Consider the following 17,789-nt stretch of genomic DNA (forward strand, 5'->3'; position numbering starts at 1 on the left):
TCTCTGACCCAGTAAGGGAGGTTGGGGAGTGTGTGTGTGTGGGGGGGGGGGGGGGGGACGACAACATGAGCTCCAGGGGACTCTCACCTCCAGCACCAAGCGTCTGGCCACTGCGTCCAGGGACAGTGCCAGGCAGGGAGTTTGACTCAGGCAATACACCTGTCAAATGGTAAGACAGGTATCCTAAGGCAAGCTCAGAAAGGATAGAAACCTTCTGTGGAGAAGGGCAAAAGCTCACTTTATCTTGACTTTCAGTACAAATACAGACCATGAATGTTCACTGCACGTCAAAGCAACATCCTGCTACTCAGCTTTTTCTTAGTGATAAGACAGATATTTATTTGGATCTCCATCTGCCTGATCCCCCTTTTTCTCTCAAGTGGCTCAACCTGAATGGAAAAAAGGGTATTATTTATTGGACCCCCTAAAACTTCACCAGAGTTGAGCCACTGATCTGCCCTTAAGTATCTACTTACTTACCCAGAAACTTTTTGTTAAGAAGGAACTCAAAAGGTTGGCCACCCATAATGAAATATAATAAAAATATATTGTTTAAATATCACAAGAGGGATACAACTAGAAGGGTTAAAAGATTTTTGTTCATGTGTTATTAATAACTTTTACAACATGGGACAATGCTCATGATATATATTTTACATGAGAAATGAGTAAAAAATAGTGCATATGTAAAGTTTAATCTTAATTTGAAACTATATAAATATACATGTATATAAGAGAACTGTGAGTACGAATACAGAACTTCCAAATGTTCATATCCTTTAATGTAATTCTTATGGACCTTTAATTAGGAAATACTATGCATGAAAATTTATGTACAAATATATTGATATCATTTATCATAGCAAAACACAAAAACGATCTAAAAGTTAAAAAAAACTGAATAAATAAATTCAGCATTTCCCAAACCTTCTTGACCTTGGAACACTTTTATGTATAGTATATCCTTAAAGTTTTGCAGAATATTACCAATATATGGAAATCAGCTTTTAAAACCCTGGTGCAGAAGGTTATTAAAAAACATAATATGTCAAAAAAAAAAACATAATATGTTACAAAATCATATCTATGTATCTCCTTTTACTTAGGCCTCTTTTGAGGGGATTTCTGTTCTTGCAAACAAATAATTTCTAATAATTAGTATTAGTCTGAAGACAAATGTGATAAATTAAGGTGCAGGTTGTAATCCCTAGGGCAACCACTTAAAAAAAAAATCAATATAACAGAAAGAACGAAGAATGAATTAAAATAATATAATGGTAATTTTCTACTTAACACAAAAAGCAGTACAGGAGGAGGAGAAGAACAAAAAGGACATTTGACAGAAAACAAACAGCACAGTGGTTGGTGTAAATCCAGCCCTATCGATAATTACATTAAATGTGAATAGATTAAACACTCCAATCAAAGTCATAGATTGTACAAGACTGGATAAAAGATCTAACCATACATGGTGCAGAAGAGAAACACTTTAGATTCAAAGACACAAATAGGTTTAAAAGACTGAAAAAGATATGCCATGTATACACTAAACAAAAGAAAGCTGGAACAGACATATTAATATGAGACAATAGAGAGTAAAGAAAATTGAAAGGGGCGTTTCATACTGATAGACAGGTCAACCATCAGGAAAATACAACAGTTATAAACATACACATACCTAACAACAGAATCCCAAAATACATAAAGCAAAAGCTAACAATAGAAAGGAGAAACAGACAACACAACAATAGTAACTGATGACAAAACTGCCATAACTGAAAGAACTAGACAGAAAACCACAAAGATAGAGAACTGAACACTACCAACCAATCTGACCTACCTGACATTCATAGAACTCTCCATTCAACAGCAAAATACACATTCAAGCACACCTGGAATATTTTCCAAGACAGACCATATGCTAGTCCATAAAACAACTAATTTAAAAGAACTGAAAATACACAAAATATGTTTTACTCCTAAATTAGAAATCAACAAAATAAAATCTGGGAAATGTTCATTTGAAAATCAATCCACATACTTCTAAATAATCCATGGGTCAAATAAATCACAAGGGAAATTAGGAAATATTTTGAACTGGAAATGAAAACACAAAATATTAAAATCTATGGGATACAGCTGAAGTAGTGCTTAAAGAATTTGTAGTTTTATTAAATACCTATATTACAAAAGAAGATCTCAAATCATCCTAGAGAAACACAAATTACCAAAATCACATTGAGAAGAAATATAAAGTTAGAATAGACCTATATAACAAGAAACTCAATTAGTTAATAAAAATCCTCCTACAAGAGAGCCACTGAGATGTAAAAGAATTAGGCTAAACCAAATATGAGAGACCTAAAGAGAAAGAGAGACTGAGAGACTTCAAGCATTCCACAATTACAATTCAAAAAAATTGAGAATTCCCTAAGAGAATAAGTATGTGGCTTAAGGCAAAGAAGCATACATGATCTACTTTAATTTCCAAAAAAAGTATTTGCCAGTCAATCATCAAGGATATTTTAAAACTGCTTAACAGCATATAAAGAACTGTATAAAGAATAAAGTTAACATATCACTAGATAGATAAACATTTATAATGGGGTACCTGGAAACTGGTGCTGGACACTATTATGCATAGCATAGAAGACAAGAAAAATTTTGAATCTACACTTGACTCTGAGCCCTTCTTAAATGTCAAACTGTTAAGAAAATTTGGGAATATCTTTTCAACACTGTTAACAGCTACAGAGGAGTGAAAAGTGTGCACTTGCATTTAGATTTTAAAATTCCAAGTTAGATTCTGAAGTTGATGTGTTCTATACAGAAATCTGGAAATAACCACTGACTGTCTCCTAAAATCCACTCATCTCAGTATGCTAAAGTAACTAAAGAGAAAGTAGTTTATCATCAAAAGAATGTAGATAAAAAGCCAAAAACTAAAAGAAATTTTTTAAAATAGTAGTAGTTATCATACCTTTGTATGGAGGCAGCCTATAAGATGGCTCACAGTGATCCCTGCCTGTTGGTATTCATGCCCTCCTGTAATTCCCTCCTCTTGAGTGTAAGCTAGACTTGGGAACATACTTCTCACAAACCAAATAGCAAATATGATTGTATGTCACTACAGAGATTAGGTTACAAATAGACCATGGCTTCCATCTTGGGCCTCCCCTCTGGCTCTACCAGCTGCCACAGATTGAGCAGTCCTATCCCACATGAGGCAAGGAACTGAGGCCAAAAACAACCTGCAGGAAATACTCACTCCTGTGGCTAAATCTTCAGATGAGACTGCAGCTCTGACCAACAACTTAAATCTCACGAGAGACTTGAGCAAGATACACCTAGTTAAACACCACACAGATTCCTGATTCACAGAAACTATGAGATAATACATGTTTGTTGTTTTAAGCTGCTAAATTTTGTTATACAGTAAAAGATAACAAACATTGGTTGCCTGTGGCTGGAGGGCTGAGGAGAAAAGGAGGCAATGTCTAAAGGGTATGAGGATTCTTTTGGGGATGAAAAAGATGTTCTAAAATTGATTGTGGTGATGGTTGCACACTTCTGTAAATATACTAAAAACCTTTAATTGTACACTTTAAATGGGTGAATTGTATGAAATGTGAATTATATCTCAAAGCTGTTACAAAAAAGATAATTAACACACCTTGTATGGAGTCAGTTCTGAAATCTTACACAAAATTTTGATTATTTCGAAAGAATTAAGAGTGGAAAAGTTCTTGGCAAAAATAGCTAAATTGATCAAGAGAATGAAGATGACTTTAGGATAAAACAGATTTAAAAGACTAGACAAGAAAAAGCAAATAGAGACATAAAAACTAGAAAAGAAACAGTGAAAGTATCTACAATTCGCTGGTGATATAGTAGTTTACCTGGAAAAAACCATGAAAATAAATGGAAAAATTACTATAAACAATAAAAGAATTTAGTAAAGTAGCAGGATTATAAAATTAACTGACAGCAATAAATGTTATATACAAAGGAAATACAAATGTTAAAATATAATTGAAAAGACCTCATTTGCAACAGCAACAAAAAATTACCTAGGCAAAACCTATATGAAGGAAACTTTAAAACTCTTGGAAGACAATGAAAGATATCTCATTCTTGGACACAAAGACTCAATATTATAAAGTTATCAGCTCTCCCTAAATTAATTTATACATGTAATATGATCCCAATAAAAATAGCAAGTTTGTTTTTTCCTGGAGCTATACAAGTTAAAAATAAAGTTCCTAAAGAAAAATTAAAAAGAATAGCCAAGGGGCCGGCCCGGTGGCGCACTGGATAAGTGCGCCGCTTGGGAAGCGCAGCGGCGCTCCCGCCCGAGGGTTCGGATCCCACATACAGACCAGTTCCCGCTCACTGGCTGAGCGAGGCGCGGGAGCAGCACCGAGGGTTGCGATTCCGTTGCCGGTCCCCGGTCCGGTACGGGGGCAACACTGAGGGTTGCGATCCGTTGCCGGACACGGAAAAAGACAAAAGACAAAAAAAAAAAAAAAAAAGAATAGCCAAGAAAACTTGGGGAGGTAGAGCACAATATATGAGGACAGAAATGGAAGCTGTCCTACCAGATACTATAATAAATATAAAAGGTTTTAGAACTGAAATGATGTGATGCTGGCACATGAATACACAGACCAAAAGAATAAAGTCCAGAAGTAGACCCAAGAACATACTGAAATCAAATATTTATAGAATTGTCATCTCAAATCAATGTGAATAAAACACAGACATTTTAATCAATAGTAATGGGATAACTGATAGCCATTAGGAAAAACAAAATTGGATTCACACCTCATTATACATCACAATAAACTCCAAATGGATCAGAGATTAAAATGTAAAGTGAAACAATATAAGTACTAGAAGACAAAAAGACAAAATAAGAGTGAATAAATTCATAATCTGGGAGTGGGAAAAAACTTTCCAGCTATTCTCAAAATGTAGAAGCAATAAAAAAAGACACTAATAAGTTAGACTACACAACATTTTTTTTAAAGTTTACATGGCAAAAACCATAAACAAAGTCAAAAGACAAGGGACAATATAGGAAAAGATTTTATAACTTACATCATGGACAAATCTCATATATTAGAGATACAATTAGTTCCTAAAAATTAAAGGAAAGAAGTATTCTTTAAAAAAATATTTTAAACATTTAATTTTTAAAAAGATGAAAGATACAAAAAGTTCCTAAAAGAAATAAAAACTATTCATAAATATAGGAAAAGATGCTATCCATCATTCATACTAAAAGAAATACACATTTAAACTACGAGACCTCAACAGCAAAAATCAAACAACCAAACTCAAAAATGGGCAAACAAGTATCCATCAAGAGATAAATCTGAATAAACAAAATGTGCTATATACATAAAACAAAATATTAATCAGCCTTAAAACTGAAAACTGTAACACATGCTAGAGTGTGGATGAACTCTGAAGACATTATGTCAAGTGGAATAAGCCAGTCACCAAAAGACAAATACTGTCTGATTCCACTTACAAGAGGTACCTAGAATAATCAAGTTCATAAAGGCAGTGGTTCCCAGAGGCTATGGGGAGGAGGGAATGGGAGTTAGTATTGAACGGGTAGAGTTTCAGTACAGGATGACAAGAAGTTCTAGAGATGGACAGTGGTGACTCTACAATGTGAATCTACTTATAATGTCACTAAACTGTATACATTAAAATGGTTAAAATGATAAATTTTATGTTATATATATAACCATATATTTTTTAAACTACATAAGATAATGCTTACCTATCAGACTGGCAAAAATCCAAAAGTTTGACAGCACATACTGTTGCCAAAGATAAGGAAAATAGGCACTCTCATACACTGTGACTGCAATGTCAAAATGATACCACCCCTACTGAGCGGAATTTGGGAATCTAGAAAAATCAAACACACATTTAACCTTTAACTTGACAACCCTACTTCTAAGAAATCTACTATGAAGAAACATCTCCATAAACGTAAAATAATATAGGTATATGGTTATCGTGACATTATACATAGTAGCAAAAGCTTCGAAACAACCCATAAATCCACCAATAAGGGACTGGATGAATATACTAAAGGGTATCTATCACACAATGAAATACTATGGAGCCATAAAAGATCTCTATTATAATTGTGACAGAGAACAATCTTCAGGATATAACATGTAAAAAGCAAGGTGCCAATCAGTATAGTATATGTAGTATACTACCTTTTGTATATGGAGGAGGGGGCAAGAATATGAATTTATGTTCAGTTGTGTCAAGAAATACTGGAAAGATAAACTCTAAACTAGATTTTTAAGAATTACCAATAGGGGAAGAATGAGGCAGAGGGACAAAGATGGAAATCAAACATTTGAATACAACTTGCAATATAATTACACACATTCAAAACATAAAAAACATTCCTAAAGCGTTAAAAACAAATGAATTAACCTATATGTATATCACTTAGTGGTATAACCAGAAAGAAAAGCTATTTTAGCTGACTTTAGAATACAGTATTTTGCCTTAATGAAAGGACATCCTTAATAAAAGTACTGCAAAGAATTTTTCAGCTGAACTCAGTGATCAATTAGTAGTAATACTGACATTACTATTTTGAAACTATTTTAATATATACAGTAAGTCCATGCAAGTAAGGTAATAGTTTAGGAACCAAGATTTTCAATAAGAGGAAAAGATATGAGTAGAAAATCCAGCAAGTTAAATAAAAATCCATTAATGTTAAACTTGAATAAAAAACCACATAAACTGATTTTTTTCTCTCCCAAAAATGTTTGCTAGCCCTGTTCCTTGAAGAAAATATATTCTATCTCTGTATTGCAAAGTCCTAGAAGCAGTAACAACCCAGTAACACTGAGCACACCTAGTATCCAGACTGTGGTCCATTCCCTACTAACGGAAACCAGGACTCCTTGAAGGAATGACTGATTCCAGGTCTCAGGAAAGAAATGTACAAGGTGAATCTGAGCCATGGTAGTGGCCTTGCCAGAAAGCAAGAAGTTATCAAAGGTTAATAGGTTGTACCAAAAGAACATTGAAGCCAAAAGGAACTCCCATATGCCAAAGGTGGGACAATTTAAACATCAAAATGAATAATGAATACAAGTGATTGAAACACAACAAATATACAAAAAAAAATACAAGTCATAATTTCAAAAAAAGGAAACAGCTCACACCTCACTGGATACCATTGGAAGTAAGGCACCAACTCCTTATTCAAAACTTAGCAATTAAAAAATTAAGTGTTTATCATGTTTATCTTGCCTTTTAAGTGCATAAAATAAAATGCATAGGATAATAAAGGAAACCAAATCAAAGTTATCAAAACATTAAAAATAAACAAACTGTGCTGGCCAGTTAGTTCAGTTGGTTAAAGCATGATGCTGATAACACCAATGTCAAGGGATCAGATCCCCTTACCAGCCAGCAACCAAAAAAGAAGAGAGAAAATTAAAACACCCTACCTCCTCTCCTCCCTCCCTTTCCATCCCTCATCCCCATTCCCTCTTCAAGATAACATGTACTAACACTGGGAATATACACTTTTAAATCCTTTTTTTTTAATGTGCTCTGCATACACTGAGTACCTACTATATGTTAAAATTTTGCTAAGCAAATGATGTACATCATATCTAATCCTTAGAAGACCTTTGAAAGTAGGTGTTATTCTTCCAACTTCACAAGATAACAGAACTGAGGCTCAGAATTTAAGAGACCTGCCAGAGCTACTGAATGGCAAAGTTGGAACTAAAACTGGTCTCCTTAGCTCCAAAGCCCCGGCTCTTTTTCTGCCTTGCCTTTCCTGTCCTATTTGTTTAATGGGTGATTGAGGTGTGCTTCCTTCCAGCCCCCTGAAAATAAAAGAGGGTATTACTTTTTTCTTCCCATACCTGTCACTGATCACTTCACTGCAGACAGCACAAAACAAAGTGTGAGCAGACACTGATTGCCTCAAGCAAATTTTTTAAAGACTTTAGACTAATGAAGTTTTTTTTTTTTCCTTTTTGTCTTTTTTCGTGACCGGCAACGGATCGCAACCCTCAGTGTCACGCCCTGACCGGACCGGGACCGGCTACGGGATCACAACCCTCGGTGTTGCTCCCGCAACTCGCTCAGCCAGTGAGCGGCCGGTCCGTATGTGGGATCCGAACCCTCGGCAGGAGCGCCGCCACGCTTCCCAAGCGGCGCACTGTAGCAGTGCGCCACCGGGCCGGCCCCTAATGAAGTTTTTAAAAGTACATGTAACAGCACCTTATTAATAAGACTTACTATAATCCCAAAGTCTTGATTCTTCTGTAGAAAACATGAAGGTTTTATTAATACATTACAATAGCATTTTAGTTTGCAAAGCCATTTTCACATATATAAATTATCACCTAAGTCTCACAATAACCCAGTAAAATATTATCACTGTTTTACATATAAAGAATCTGAGTTTTAGAGAAGAAATATAACCACATTCACACTCCAGACTCAGTAGTCAGACTTCAAGCCCCAGAGCTGTGACTCTAAATACAGTGCTTTCACCACTACATCACATTGTCAATATTTTAAGTAAAGAACATTGTGAAAGGTCCTATAGAAGTATACAGAAAACTCTATCAAGTCACCATAACAGAATTTGTTCAGTAGAGACTGGCCTCTGCAAGATTACAACAGGAAAAAAAAAAAAAAAAATTCCACTTGGAAGGCAGAGGCACGAAGCTCCCTAAAGTAAAAACCATAATCATTTAAATTCTTGAAATAGTGAATTTCAAGAATAATTTTAATTCAATAAACATCTATTAAGTGACAAGATACTGCTAAACAGAGGTGATAAAAATGACTAAGATACAAGGCACAGAATGAAAAGTAAATAAGGTAATAACAACTATAATTCAACATGATAAAATATCATAATACTGACATGAATAAAACAGCATTTATTCATTCCAAAAACATGCACAAACATCTACTAACATCCTAAGCACTGTGCCAGGTGCTAGAGATACAATGATAAGCAAAAGGGATGTGAGAGCAACTAACACTGTCTAGGGAGTCAGAATAAGGTGAAGAGTTTCTGCTGGGCATTAAGAAATGTGTAAAAATTGGCTGCCAGGTAGTGAAAAGAAGAGCTTTACACAGAAGGAACTGCTAATACAAACATGAAGGCCTAAAAAAGTAATAATGTGATTTTCAGACCATTAGAGAAAAAAATTAACGAAGGTCCACAACATGATCATATTTATAATATACATGGATCTAAGTTAGGATCAAGTTAAGATGTTCTATCATATAGTCACTATAAATAACAGGACACCATACTTCTGACTGTGCCATTTGAATTCTTTCCATGAGCACATACCATGAAAATCTGTATTTACTGATATGTGAATACTTGTCAAAATCTCTGTAAATTTTAATTCACTTCCCTGGGCTAGGTAACTGCCCATTTGCATTTGTGCAGCACCATGCAGTTTTCAAAGCACTTGCACATATGCCAACCCACAGAATCCTTACAACGTAGAAAGGTTATATATATGGGAGAGACCACAAATGTAGGCCCATTTTGCCCAACAGGAAACTGAGGCTCTAAGAATTCAAAACATGTATCCTGGTTTTTCCAACTAGTCAAGGGCAAGGCTGGGAGTCAAGAATATGGCAGAGTCTTGCAGCTTCTAATCTGAAGCATACTTCCTATGTCCCCTGTGCTCTTACAATATACTTCCATTAAAGTCAGTAATTTATTTTATTGAAATCATTTGCAAATCTGTCTTCTATGTAAACTGAATGCTCCTTGAGGGTAGAAATTTTTCTTTGTAACCCAAGCACCTAGCAAAGTGACTGGCACATAGATCTTCAATACTGGGGTTAAACTGAACCTACGAATACTAAACAACCTATTGTTTCATTTTATATAATACACTATAGACACAAAAATTAAATGACAAACTCGATTCAGTGACTGAACTGAAATTTAAGTTCTTAAATGTTATTTCTGAGCTTATTTTGTTAATATGGTATAAAACTATTAAAGCTTGCACTTAAGAAACTGGAATTAGAAACTGAAACCAGAGTAAAAATAACCATTAGCAACGTATACACAGTCCTTTAATGTTCATCTCCTCCCACACACACAAAAAAACCCAACAAAAATAACTTTTACGGGCCGGCCCGGTGGCGCACTGGATAAGTGCGCCGCTTGGGAAGCGCGGCGGCGCTCCCGCCCGAGGGTTCGGATCCCACATACAGACCGGTTCCCGCTCACTGGCTGAGCGAGGCGCGGGAGCAACACCGAGGGTTGCGATCCCATTGCCGGTCCCCGGTCCGGTACGGGGGCAACACTGAGGGTTGCGATCCGTTGCCGGACACGGAAAAAGACAAAAGACAAAAAAAAATAAAAAATAAAATAAAATAAAAAAAATAACTTTAACTTAAAAATTTACTTCCTACAGTTCAATATGCCAAAACTGTTCCTCCTATTACTAAACTACAAGCCAAATTCTATTACAATAAAAATTTACATCATAGAAAAAGATTTCTAAACCTCAGTAAGCGCAAACAGTATTTTCAATACTGACTTACTTCAGTGTTTCTCAACATTTTTTTCATTGTATCTCCCTTAAGGAGCATTTTCAGATTTTCTGCCCCCAATAACTCCCTACCCCATGAAATTTTAATAAGATGGAACACACGTATATTTATTTGTATATTGTACATGTATCTATGCTTTATATATAAAAGGAGTAAGATTTTTTTCATTATCACTTCCGGAACCAATTTTCGCTCCCTTGGGAATGACATTACCCTTATTGAGAATACATAATTTACTTAATAAATATTTACTGAGTGGTAGCTACATACCAGGCTGAGATATTATATATCAAAAAATTCTAGAACAACACAACTTAGTTTTGTAGTTTACTATATGAGTTTTGACCCACAGAACTAAAATGAAATAGGCTTGAAGACAGAGACCTTCCTAGCATTTGTACCTAGTAAAGGGTCTCATACAGAGAATTTGCTCAACAAACATTTGATGAATGGATGGAAATTGTTAGACTCCTAAACGTGGTAGTTACACTGCTTCTAAATGCCCCTCAGCAAATGAGAACCTCAACAACAGGCCGCAGAAATGTAAGCTTCATATCTCAAATCTCAAAGAACTCAAAAGCCAACTCACTACAACCTTGAAACCTAGAATTTCCTGTAGTTAATTTTCAGGAGAAAAAACAAAACAAAACTAAAACAAAAAAACAGTTCCTCTTCAGTAATTTTTAACCTTTGTGGTTCACTGAATGCTTTGAGTACTAATAAAAGCTATGTCTCTTTCTCCAAGAAAACACACATACACACACACAATTGCAGAGTGCTCAGAGTTTCTAAACTCCACCTGTTGCCTCCAATTTAGGAATTTCTCCATTAAAGAAATATGTAAGCCAAATGCAACTTATTATGATTAAATATATAAACTTTTTTTTTTTTTAATGGCTGACCAATACAGGGATTGAACCCTGGACCTTGGTATTGTCAGCACCAGCTCTAACCAACTGAACTAACAGGCCAGCCCCTTAATTTTTTCAGTCTAAAATATTTTTAAGCTTAAAAAATGTATTTACTAGAAACATCCTTTTTGGCAATTTACTGAACTTCAAAACTAATTGTATTCTTGCAAATCAGACATTTACCAATTAGGAAGAAAAATACCCTATTCTCTAAAAATACCTGTAATATCTAAGTTAAAAATTCAAAATTTGGGGCCGGCCCGGTGGCGCACTGCTACAGTGCGCTGCTTGGGAGTGCGGCGGCACTCCTGCCGAGGGTTCAGATCCCACATACAGACCGGTTCCCGCTCACTGGCTGAGCGAGGTGTGGGTGCAACACCGAGGGTTGCGATCCCGTTGCCGGTCCCGGTCCGGTACAGGCGCGACACTGAGGGTTGCGATCCATTGCCGGTCACGAAAAAAGACAAAAAGGAAAAAAAAAAATTCAAAATTTACCAGATTAGAATATAATATTGTACTATGCTATTGAAACAGGTTGCTGTCTTCCAGCTTTTATTAGAGAAACCTAAAGCCATAAACATCAATTTCAAAATGAAGCCAGGCTTTCACCTTTGGCACACGTCACTACACTTACTAAATTAGAAGAAACAAAGAGACAAGAACAGTCTCTTTGTGCTGTTTCAAAAGGAGACTCACTGGGGCCGGCCCGGTGGCGCACTGGATAAGTGCGCCGCTTGGGAAGCACGGCGGCGCTCCCGCCGAGGGTTCGGATCCCACATACAGACCGGTTCCCGCTCACTAGCTGAGTGAGGTGCGGGAGCAACACCGAGGGTTGCGATCCCGTTGCCGGACACGGAAAAAGACAAAAGACAAAAGACAAAAAAAAAAAGGAGACTCACAACATAAAAATAAAATCCTTCAAACAAAGGCTATAGCATATTTTGGATGATACCATTTACTCTGATGAATAGCACTAGAAAAACTATGCTGGTGGAAAGGGGGGAAAGTTTGCAGGGACATAAAGCAGAGATGCGGACAAAAGTTTAACATAACATAATAAAACAAACATGATGTCTTCAGGGTCTTTTGAGATTTACATAAGCTGATACTAAAATAGTTTATTTCTTTAAATACCAGAAAACTCCCCAAAATCTCAAAATCTAATCAAAATAATTTCTAAGTATAATTTTAAAAGATAAATTCAAATGATCCTTACAGAGACTCTGAGAAAGTCTAAAATTAATACATATCAAATATTAGTATCACTTATGAGTCAGTGAATATTCTGGCCACGCAGCGAAAGAATCCTGAAGCACTAAAAAGTAATTTCAACAGTATAAAATCTTGTTTAAAAGGTACAATCAAATGGTTCAATGAACTCCAAAACTAATTTCTGAGATCTCATATGTCTCATACTTGTGTTTACACACCTGAAAAAAATATGAAAATTCAAATCTTTCAAAAACATAAAGGAAACATTATTTGTATTACAAAAGGAATCACAAAATTCTTTCAAAACTCAGAAGCCTTTATTACATTTTAAATTACTAAAAATCAAGCACATCTTGAAATTCTGACTATTTGTTGAATGAATTTCTCATTTAGATTTTATATGTAGACATGGTGTACATTGCCGAATATACAGAAAGGAAATTTTTTCAAAAAACAAAGTTATATATCTTGATAAGTACTTTATTTCAAAGTAGTGACCGCAGGAAACTTATTTCAAAAATGGAACGCAGGGCCTAGCCCGTGGCGCACTTGGGAGAGTGCGGCGCTGGAAGCGCAGCAGCTCTCCCGCTGCTGGTTCGGATCCTATATAGGGATGGCCGGTGCGATGTGCTCACTGGCTGAGGGCGGTGCGGCCGGTCACAAAAAGGACAAAAAAAAATGGAACGCATCTTTTGTGTGGCCAGTGTAAAAGCCACACAAAAGTCCGTTCCATCATCTTAGTTAAACTTGTTATTTTACCCTAAAATGTATAATATCCAGCTCAAGTATATGAAGTTAAGAAAGTCACTATATTAGAGTTCTTGTCTACAAGCATTAGAAACATTAATAACTGACTCTGGCTATCTTTAAAAAGGGATTTACTGGAAAGTTGTTGAAACTTACAAAATTGAAAGGTGACTGGAAAATCAGGCTGAGAAAAGACAACGCCAATGACTAGGGAGACAGAAGCTCAAAGAACCATGTCAGAGGACAGTCTGAGCCACACAGTGACACTACTCTGAAAAGGTCTCCAAAAAACCCTACAGCCTGTTACAGTCTCAAGATTGATCCAAAGCCCCAAGAGAAAACATGTGATTGGACCAGTCTAAGCCTGGCTACAAGACAAAAGGGTAGAAGATGTTCAAGAGAGCATCCTAAGGCTACATACACACAATGGTGATCTCCAAAGTAAGACAAAATAGGGGGAAGACACGATAGAAAGTTAGAGACAATAAATGTCCGCAAGAGTACAGTCAGAACAACCATTTTGGTGACTATTTTTCCATTTTACATGAGAACTCAGAGGCTCAAAAAGCTTAAATAATATGTAAAACAAAGGATACGCCCTGGACCAAGCCTCTCTCCACTTCCGCTATTCCATAGGCATATCTGGCCACTTAAAATAATCCAATCCAAAAATAAATAAAATAAACCAACTTTAAAAGACTAAGATGCCACTCAAAAGCATATGACACCAGTTATTTGAGTTAATTCTCAATGAAACAATCTGAAAATGCTCTCCTGGAGGCATCTATGGAAAAAACAAACATATGAGGAAAGGAAACTGCCCCTTGCCCTCAAACGGAGCAGCAATTACAGAAATCTTGCTAATTATTTGGGAGTTGAACTCAAGTGTAAACCTATCTGCCATCCTTGCTGCGGCCTTTGAAGAGTTACTTAAATACCTGTGTCATTGAGTCTCCATCCACAGTGAGCATCAGAATCCCCTGAGGGGCCCAGGCATCAGTGTTCATAATAAAAGCCAGAAAGTAAAATCACTGGTAAAAATCTGAAATGTGTACTTAAACTTCAGGAAAAAAAATCAATGGCAATGACTTTAGACCCACCCCTAATAGGTAACTTGAAGCCAGACCATCTGCTTACTGGCAAACTGAACCTTTTGTTCAGTAAAAGAGAGAGGGAGGCTCAATTCAGAATTATGTCAAAGTCATTTTTTTAACATTTCAGATTATAAATGTGTTAAACTAAATTGATAAGACAGTAAGAAGAAATGACAACCTCACACAATATGGATGAATCTCACAACAATGCTGGACAAAAGCCAGACACAAATAAAAATACAAAAACTAGGCAAAATTAATCTATGCTGAATTCTAAAGTTAAACTAGTGGTTACCCTTGAGGAATGGGTAGTGACTGGAAAGAAATTCAAATGGTGCTTCTGGAGAGCTGGTCATGTTCTGTTTCTTGCTCTAGGTGCTTATTTAACAGGTGTGTTCAGGTTGTGAAAATTCATCATATTTATGTGTACTTTTCTGCAGGTTTATATTATTCTCCAACAGAAAATTTTTTAGAAGCCAAAAAATATAAATTAATAAGTATCTGGTCTTTTTTAAAAAAAACAAAGAAAAATTAATTTCACCATTTAGCAATTTCTTAAAATTTTTTGATTGTTTTGATTTCAGATAAAGTTAGCTCATATATATACATAAACTATGTCCAACATTAATGACTTGCCTAAATTTAAAATTTAACTTTTAAATATCTTAAGAGTACCCAGATATTACAAAGATGGATACTAAGTTAAAGCTGTGAATTTAATGACTAAAGTTTGGAACTTGTTAATATCAGATTTAGTATACTGAAATCAAATATTAACAAGGATATATGCCTAGGCTCAGGGTAGGAGAGCAACTCCTGCCCCCTAAAAAGTGATACAATATATAATGGGGAGAAGGAGAATCCCTCAAAGGAGAAAAACATATGAATGGATGAATTTACAGGGCTGGTTATTAGGATGTAAAGGTGTGATGAAAAAAATATGTAGGCTAATCCCTAAAACCAAAATCTAAAACAACGCAAAATCCCAGCCTCACCCCCACCCCCAACTCCCTGGACTTGGCTACAAAAGGGGGAAAATTTTTTCCCTGTGTGGTTGTTGAAATCAGCAAGAAATGCTCAGAATTAGCTAGTGTCTGGACCTTGTCCATGACTTGCAAAGTATACTGAGCAACTTCTGACACAAAATAAACACAACAGATGGTTTCAATTATCTGCCAAAGAACTTTAAATTGTCTAAATTGCGTAAGTACCACTAACTTTCAACAAATTCTTTAGATCATCTTCATGAGAACCAATCACAGGGAAATATCATGTTAATATGCTTTAGCTTAAATATTAAGAGTAACAGATACTTGAAAAAATAGAAAGGTACTTTCTCACCATAATTTCTCACTTAGTGTGACTCAGAACACGAAAAGTTAGTTCTTGTTTTAGTTCTTTTTTTTTTTTTTTAAATTTTACACAGTTTTATCCAAACAGGAAAGTCACAAAAAGCATAAACCATCATGTTCAATCAGGAATATATTTTCTTCATTTTGCTTCTTTTGTATTTTCTAAAATGTCTACAGTAATCTGTGTTACCTATGCTCCAAAAGAGAAAAAAGACTTAAAGAAAAATATTTATTACCAAGACTCCAAATTGTAAAGCAAATTGATTCCTTTCTAAAATCACATTACTAGGACTCTAACGTCTAGTTTGTTTTCTCATTCAAAGAACAAAAAGGAATTTCACATACAGTTTCTTTTCATCATCACAACTCAGTAAACAGGTAATGGGCTTCTTTCACAGCCAGAGGGACATCAACTTTTATGAAGACCTGAGAAATGTGAAACCAAGATACTAGAGATGCCCTAGACATTTCTATAAAGGCAAACTTTAATTCATTAGATTACCAAACATCAGGAGTCCAAAAACAGTCCATATAAAACTCATCTATATCCTAAGTTTTGGTGAGCCAGGAAGAGTAAGTTGTTTTATACAGATGAAAGGGTTTTGCCCACCTTCCTGAATCTGAAAACTTTCTCAAAATCAAAACTTAGGGAGCCAGCCTGTGGCTCACTCGGGAGAGTGCGGTGCTGATAACACCAAGGCCACGGGTTCGGATCCCATATAGGGATGGCTGGTTGGCTCACTGGGTGAGTGTGCTGCTGACAACACCAAGTCAAGGTAAAGATCCCCTTACCGGTCATCTTTAAAAAAAAAAAAAAAAATCAAAACTTAGATACTCTTGTGTCTGACTCTCAGAACATGCTATCTGTAATTTCCCTGCTGAGATAAAACAAGCTTCTGGCACCACCTTACCACACATGATTTATAGAGTATCCATTCATTTGCCCATCTGCAGGTCTCTGTCTTTAAAAATAACCATTTTTGCAGAAGGATTTGTAATAAAGCAAATTTAGCAAACTGTTAATTACAGACTCTAGGATGTGGGTGTTCACTGTAACTTGTTTTCTACTTTAAGTGTGAAAATTCTGGATACTGGAGTGCAAACAATCGTTTTCAAAGTCAGAACACAAAGAATTATTTATCTCAACTATAACCCACCTAAAGCTTTGAGACCTTTCATCAAATCACAAACCTAGCATGTCAAGCACTCCACGGAAAAGCCCTTCCTTAAGATGGCAAGACCTTGATAATAGTCAACGAATCAAATTTATTAAAGGTGATACTAAAAGTAATCTCTCACCCAAAGCAAGTTCACCTAGAATGTCATTTTCCAAGTTCCACGAGAATTTTGTTTGACTTTTAACTTTATTTAGTAAGATAACTTTTTCCTCCATTACCATTTCACCGAAATTTTTCATAATCCCCCAGCAAGCAGATCGGTGGACCCCTCCGAGGTCCTAAAACCTGCCAACCCCAAGGGTTCTGTGCGCTGGTAATTCCAGACGTTCCAGTGTACGGGGCAGTCTCCCGGCTGGAACTGCACTCGGGGGTCTACACAGGTTAAGCACTCGGGAAAAAGCGAGGAAGAAATACAGACTGCCAGAGTGTCAAAATGAAAAGAGTGGCGGGGGGGAGGTATCCAAGCAATCTGCACGGGGGAGAATCTGGAAATACCGGGCCGGGCAGCGGGGCAACGCACTCTGGGCCAGTTGGGCGGCCCCGGGCGCGGGGCTCGGGAGCGAAGAAGGCAGGTGCGCGGGCCGGAGGCCGGGCGTCCCCCTGGCAGCCCGGGCCCCGCGCCGCCGCCCCCAGCCCCGCTCGTACCTCTCGGTCCTTGAGGCCCAGCAGGAGCAACTCCCC

At 36.5% G+C, this 17,789-nt stretch overlaps 1 protein-coding gene across 1 annotated transcript in view; it reads right to left on the minus strand.

The window, feature by feature from the left end:
- Positions 1 to 17,783, minus strand: part of GOLPH3 (golgi phosphoprotein 3 (coat-protein)) — a 37,952-nt gene extending 20,169 nt beyond the window's left edge. Inside the window, exon 1 of the mRNA XM_008572752.1 lies at positions 17,754 to 17,783. The gene's annotated coding sequence lies outside the window, so the exon portion shown is untranslated. The remainder of the gene's footprint in view (positions 1 to 17,753) is intronic.
- Between the last annotated feature and the right edge of the window lie 6 nt (positions 17,784 to 17,789).

The sequence above is a fragment of the Galeopterus variegatus genome, unplaced genomic scaffold, assembly GCF_000696425.1.
Source record: "Galeopterus variegatus unplaced genomic scaffold, G_variegatus-3.0.2 Scaffold830, whole genome shotgun sequence".
Lineage (NCBI taxonomy): Eukaryota > Metazoa > Chordata > Mammalia > Dermoptera > Cynocephalidae > Galeopterus > Galeopterus variegatus.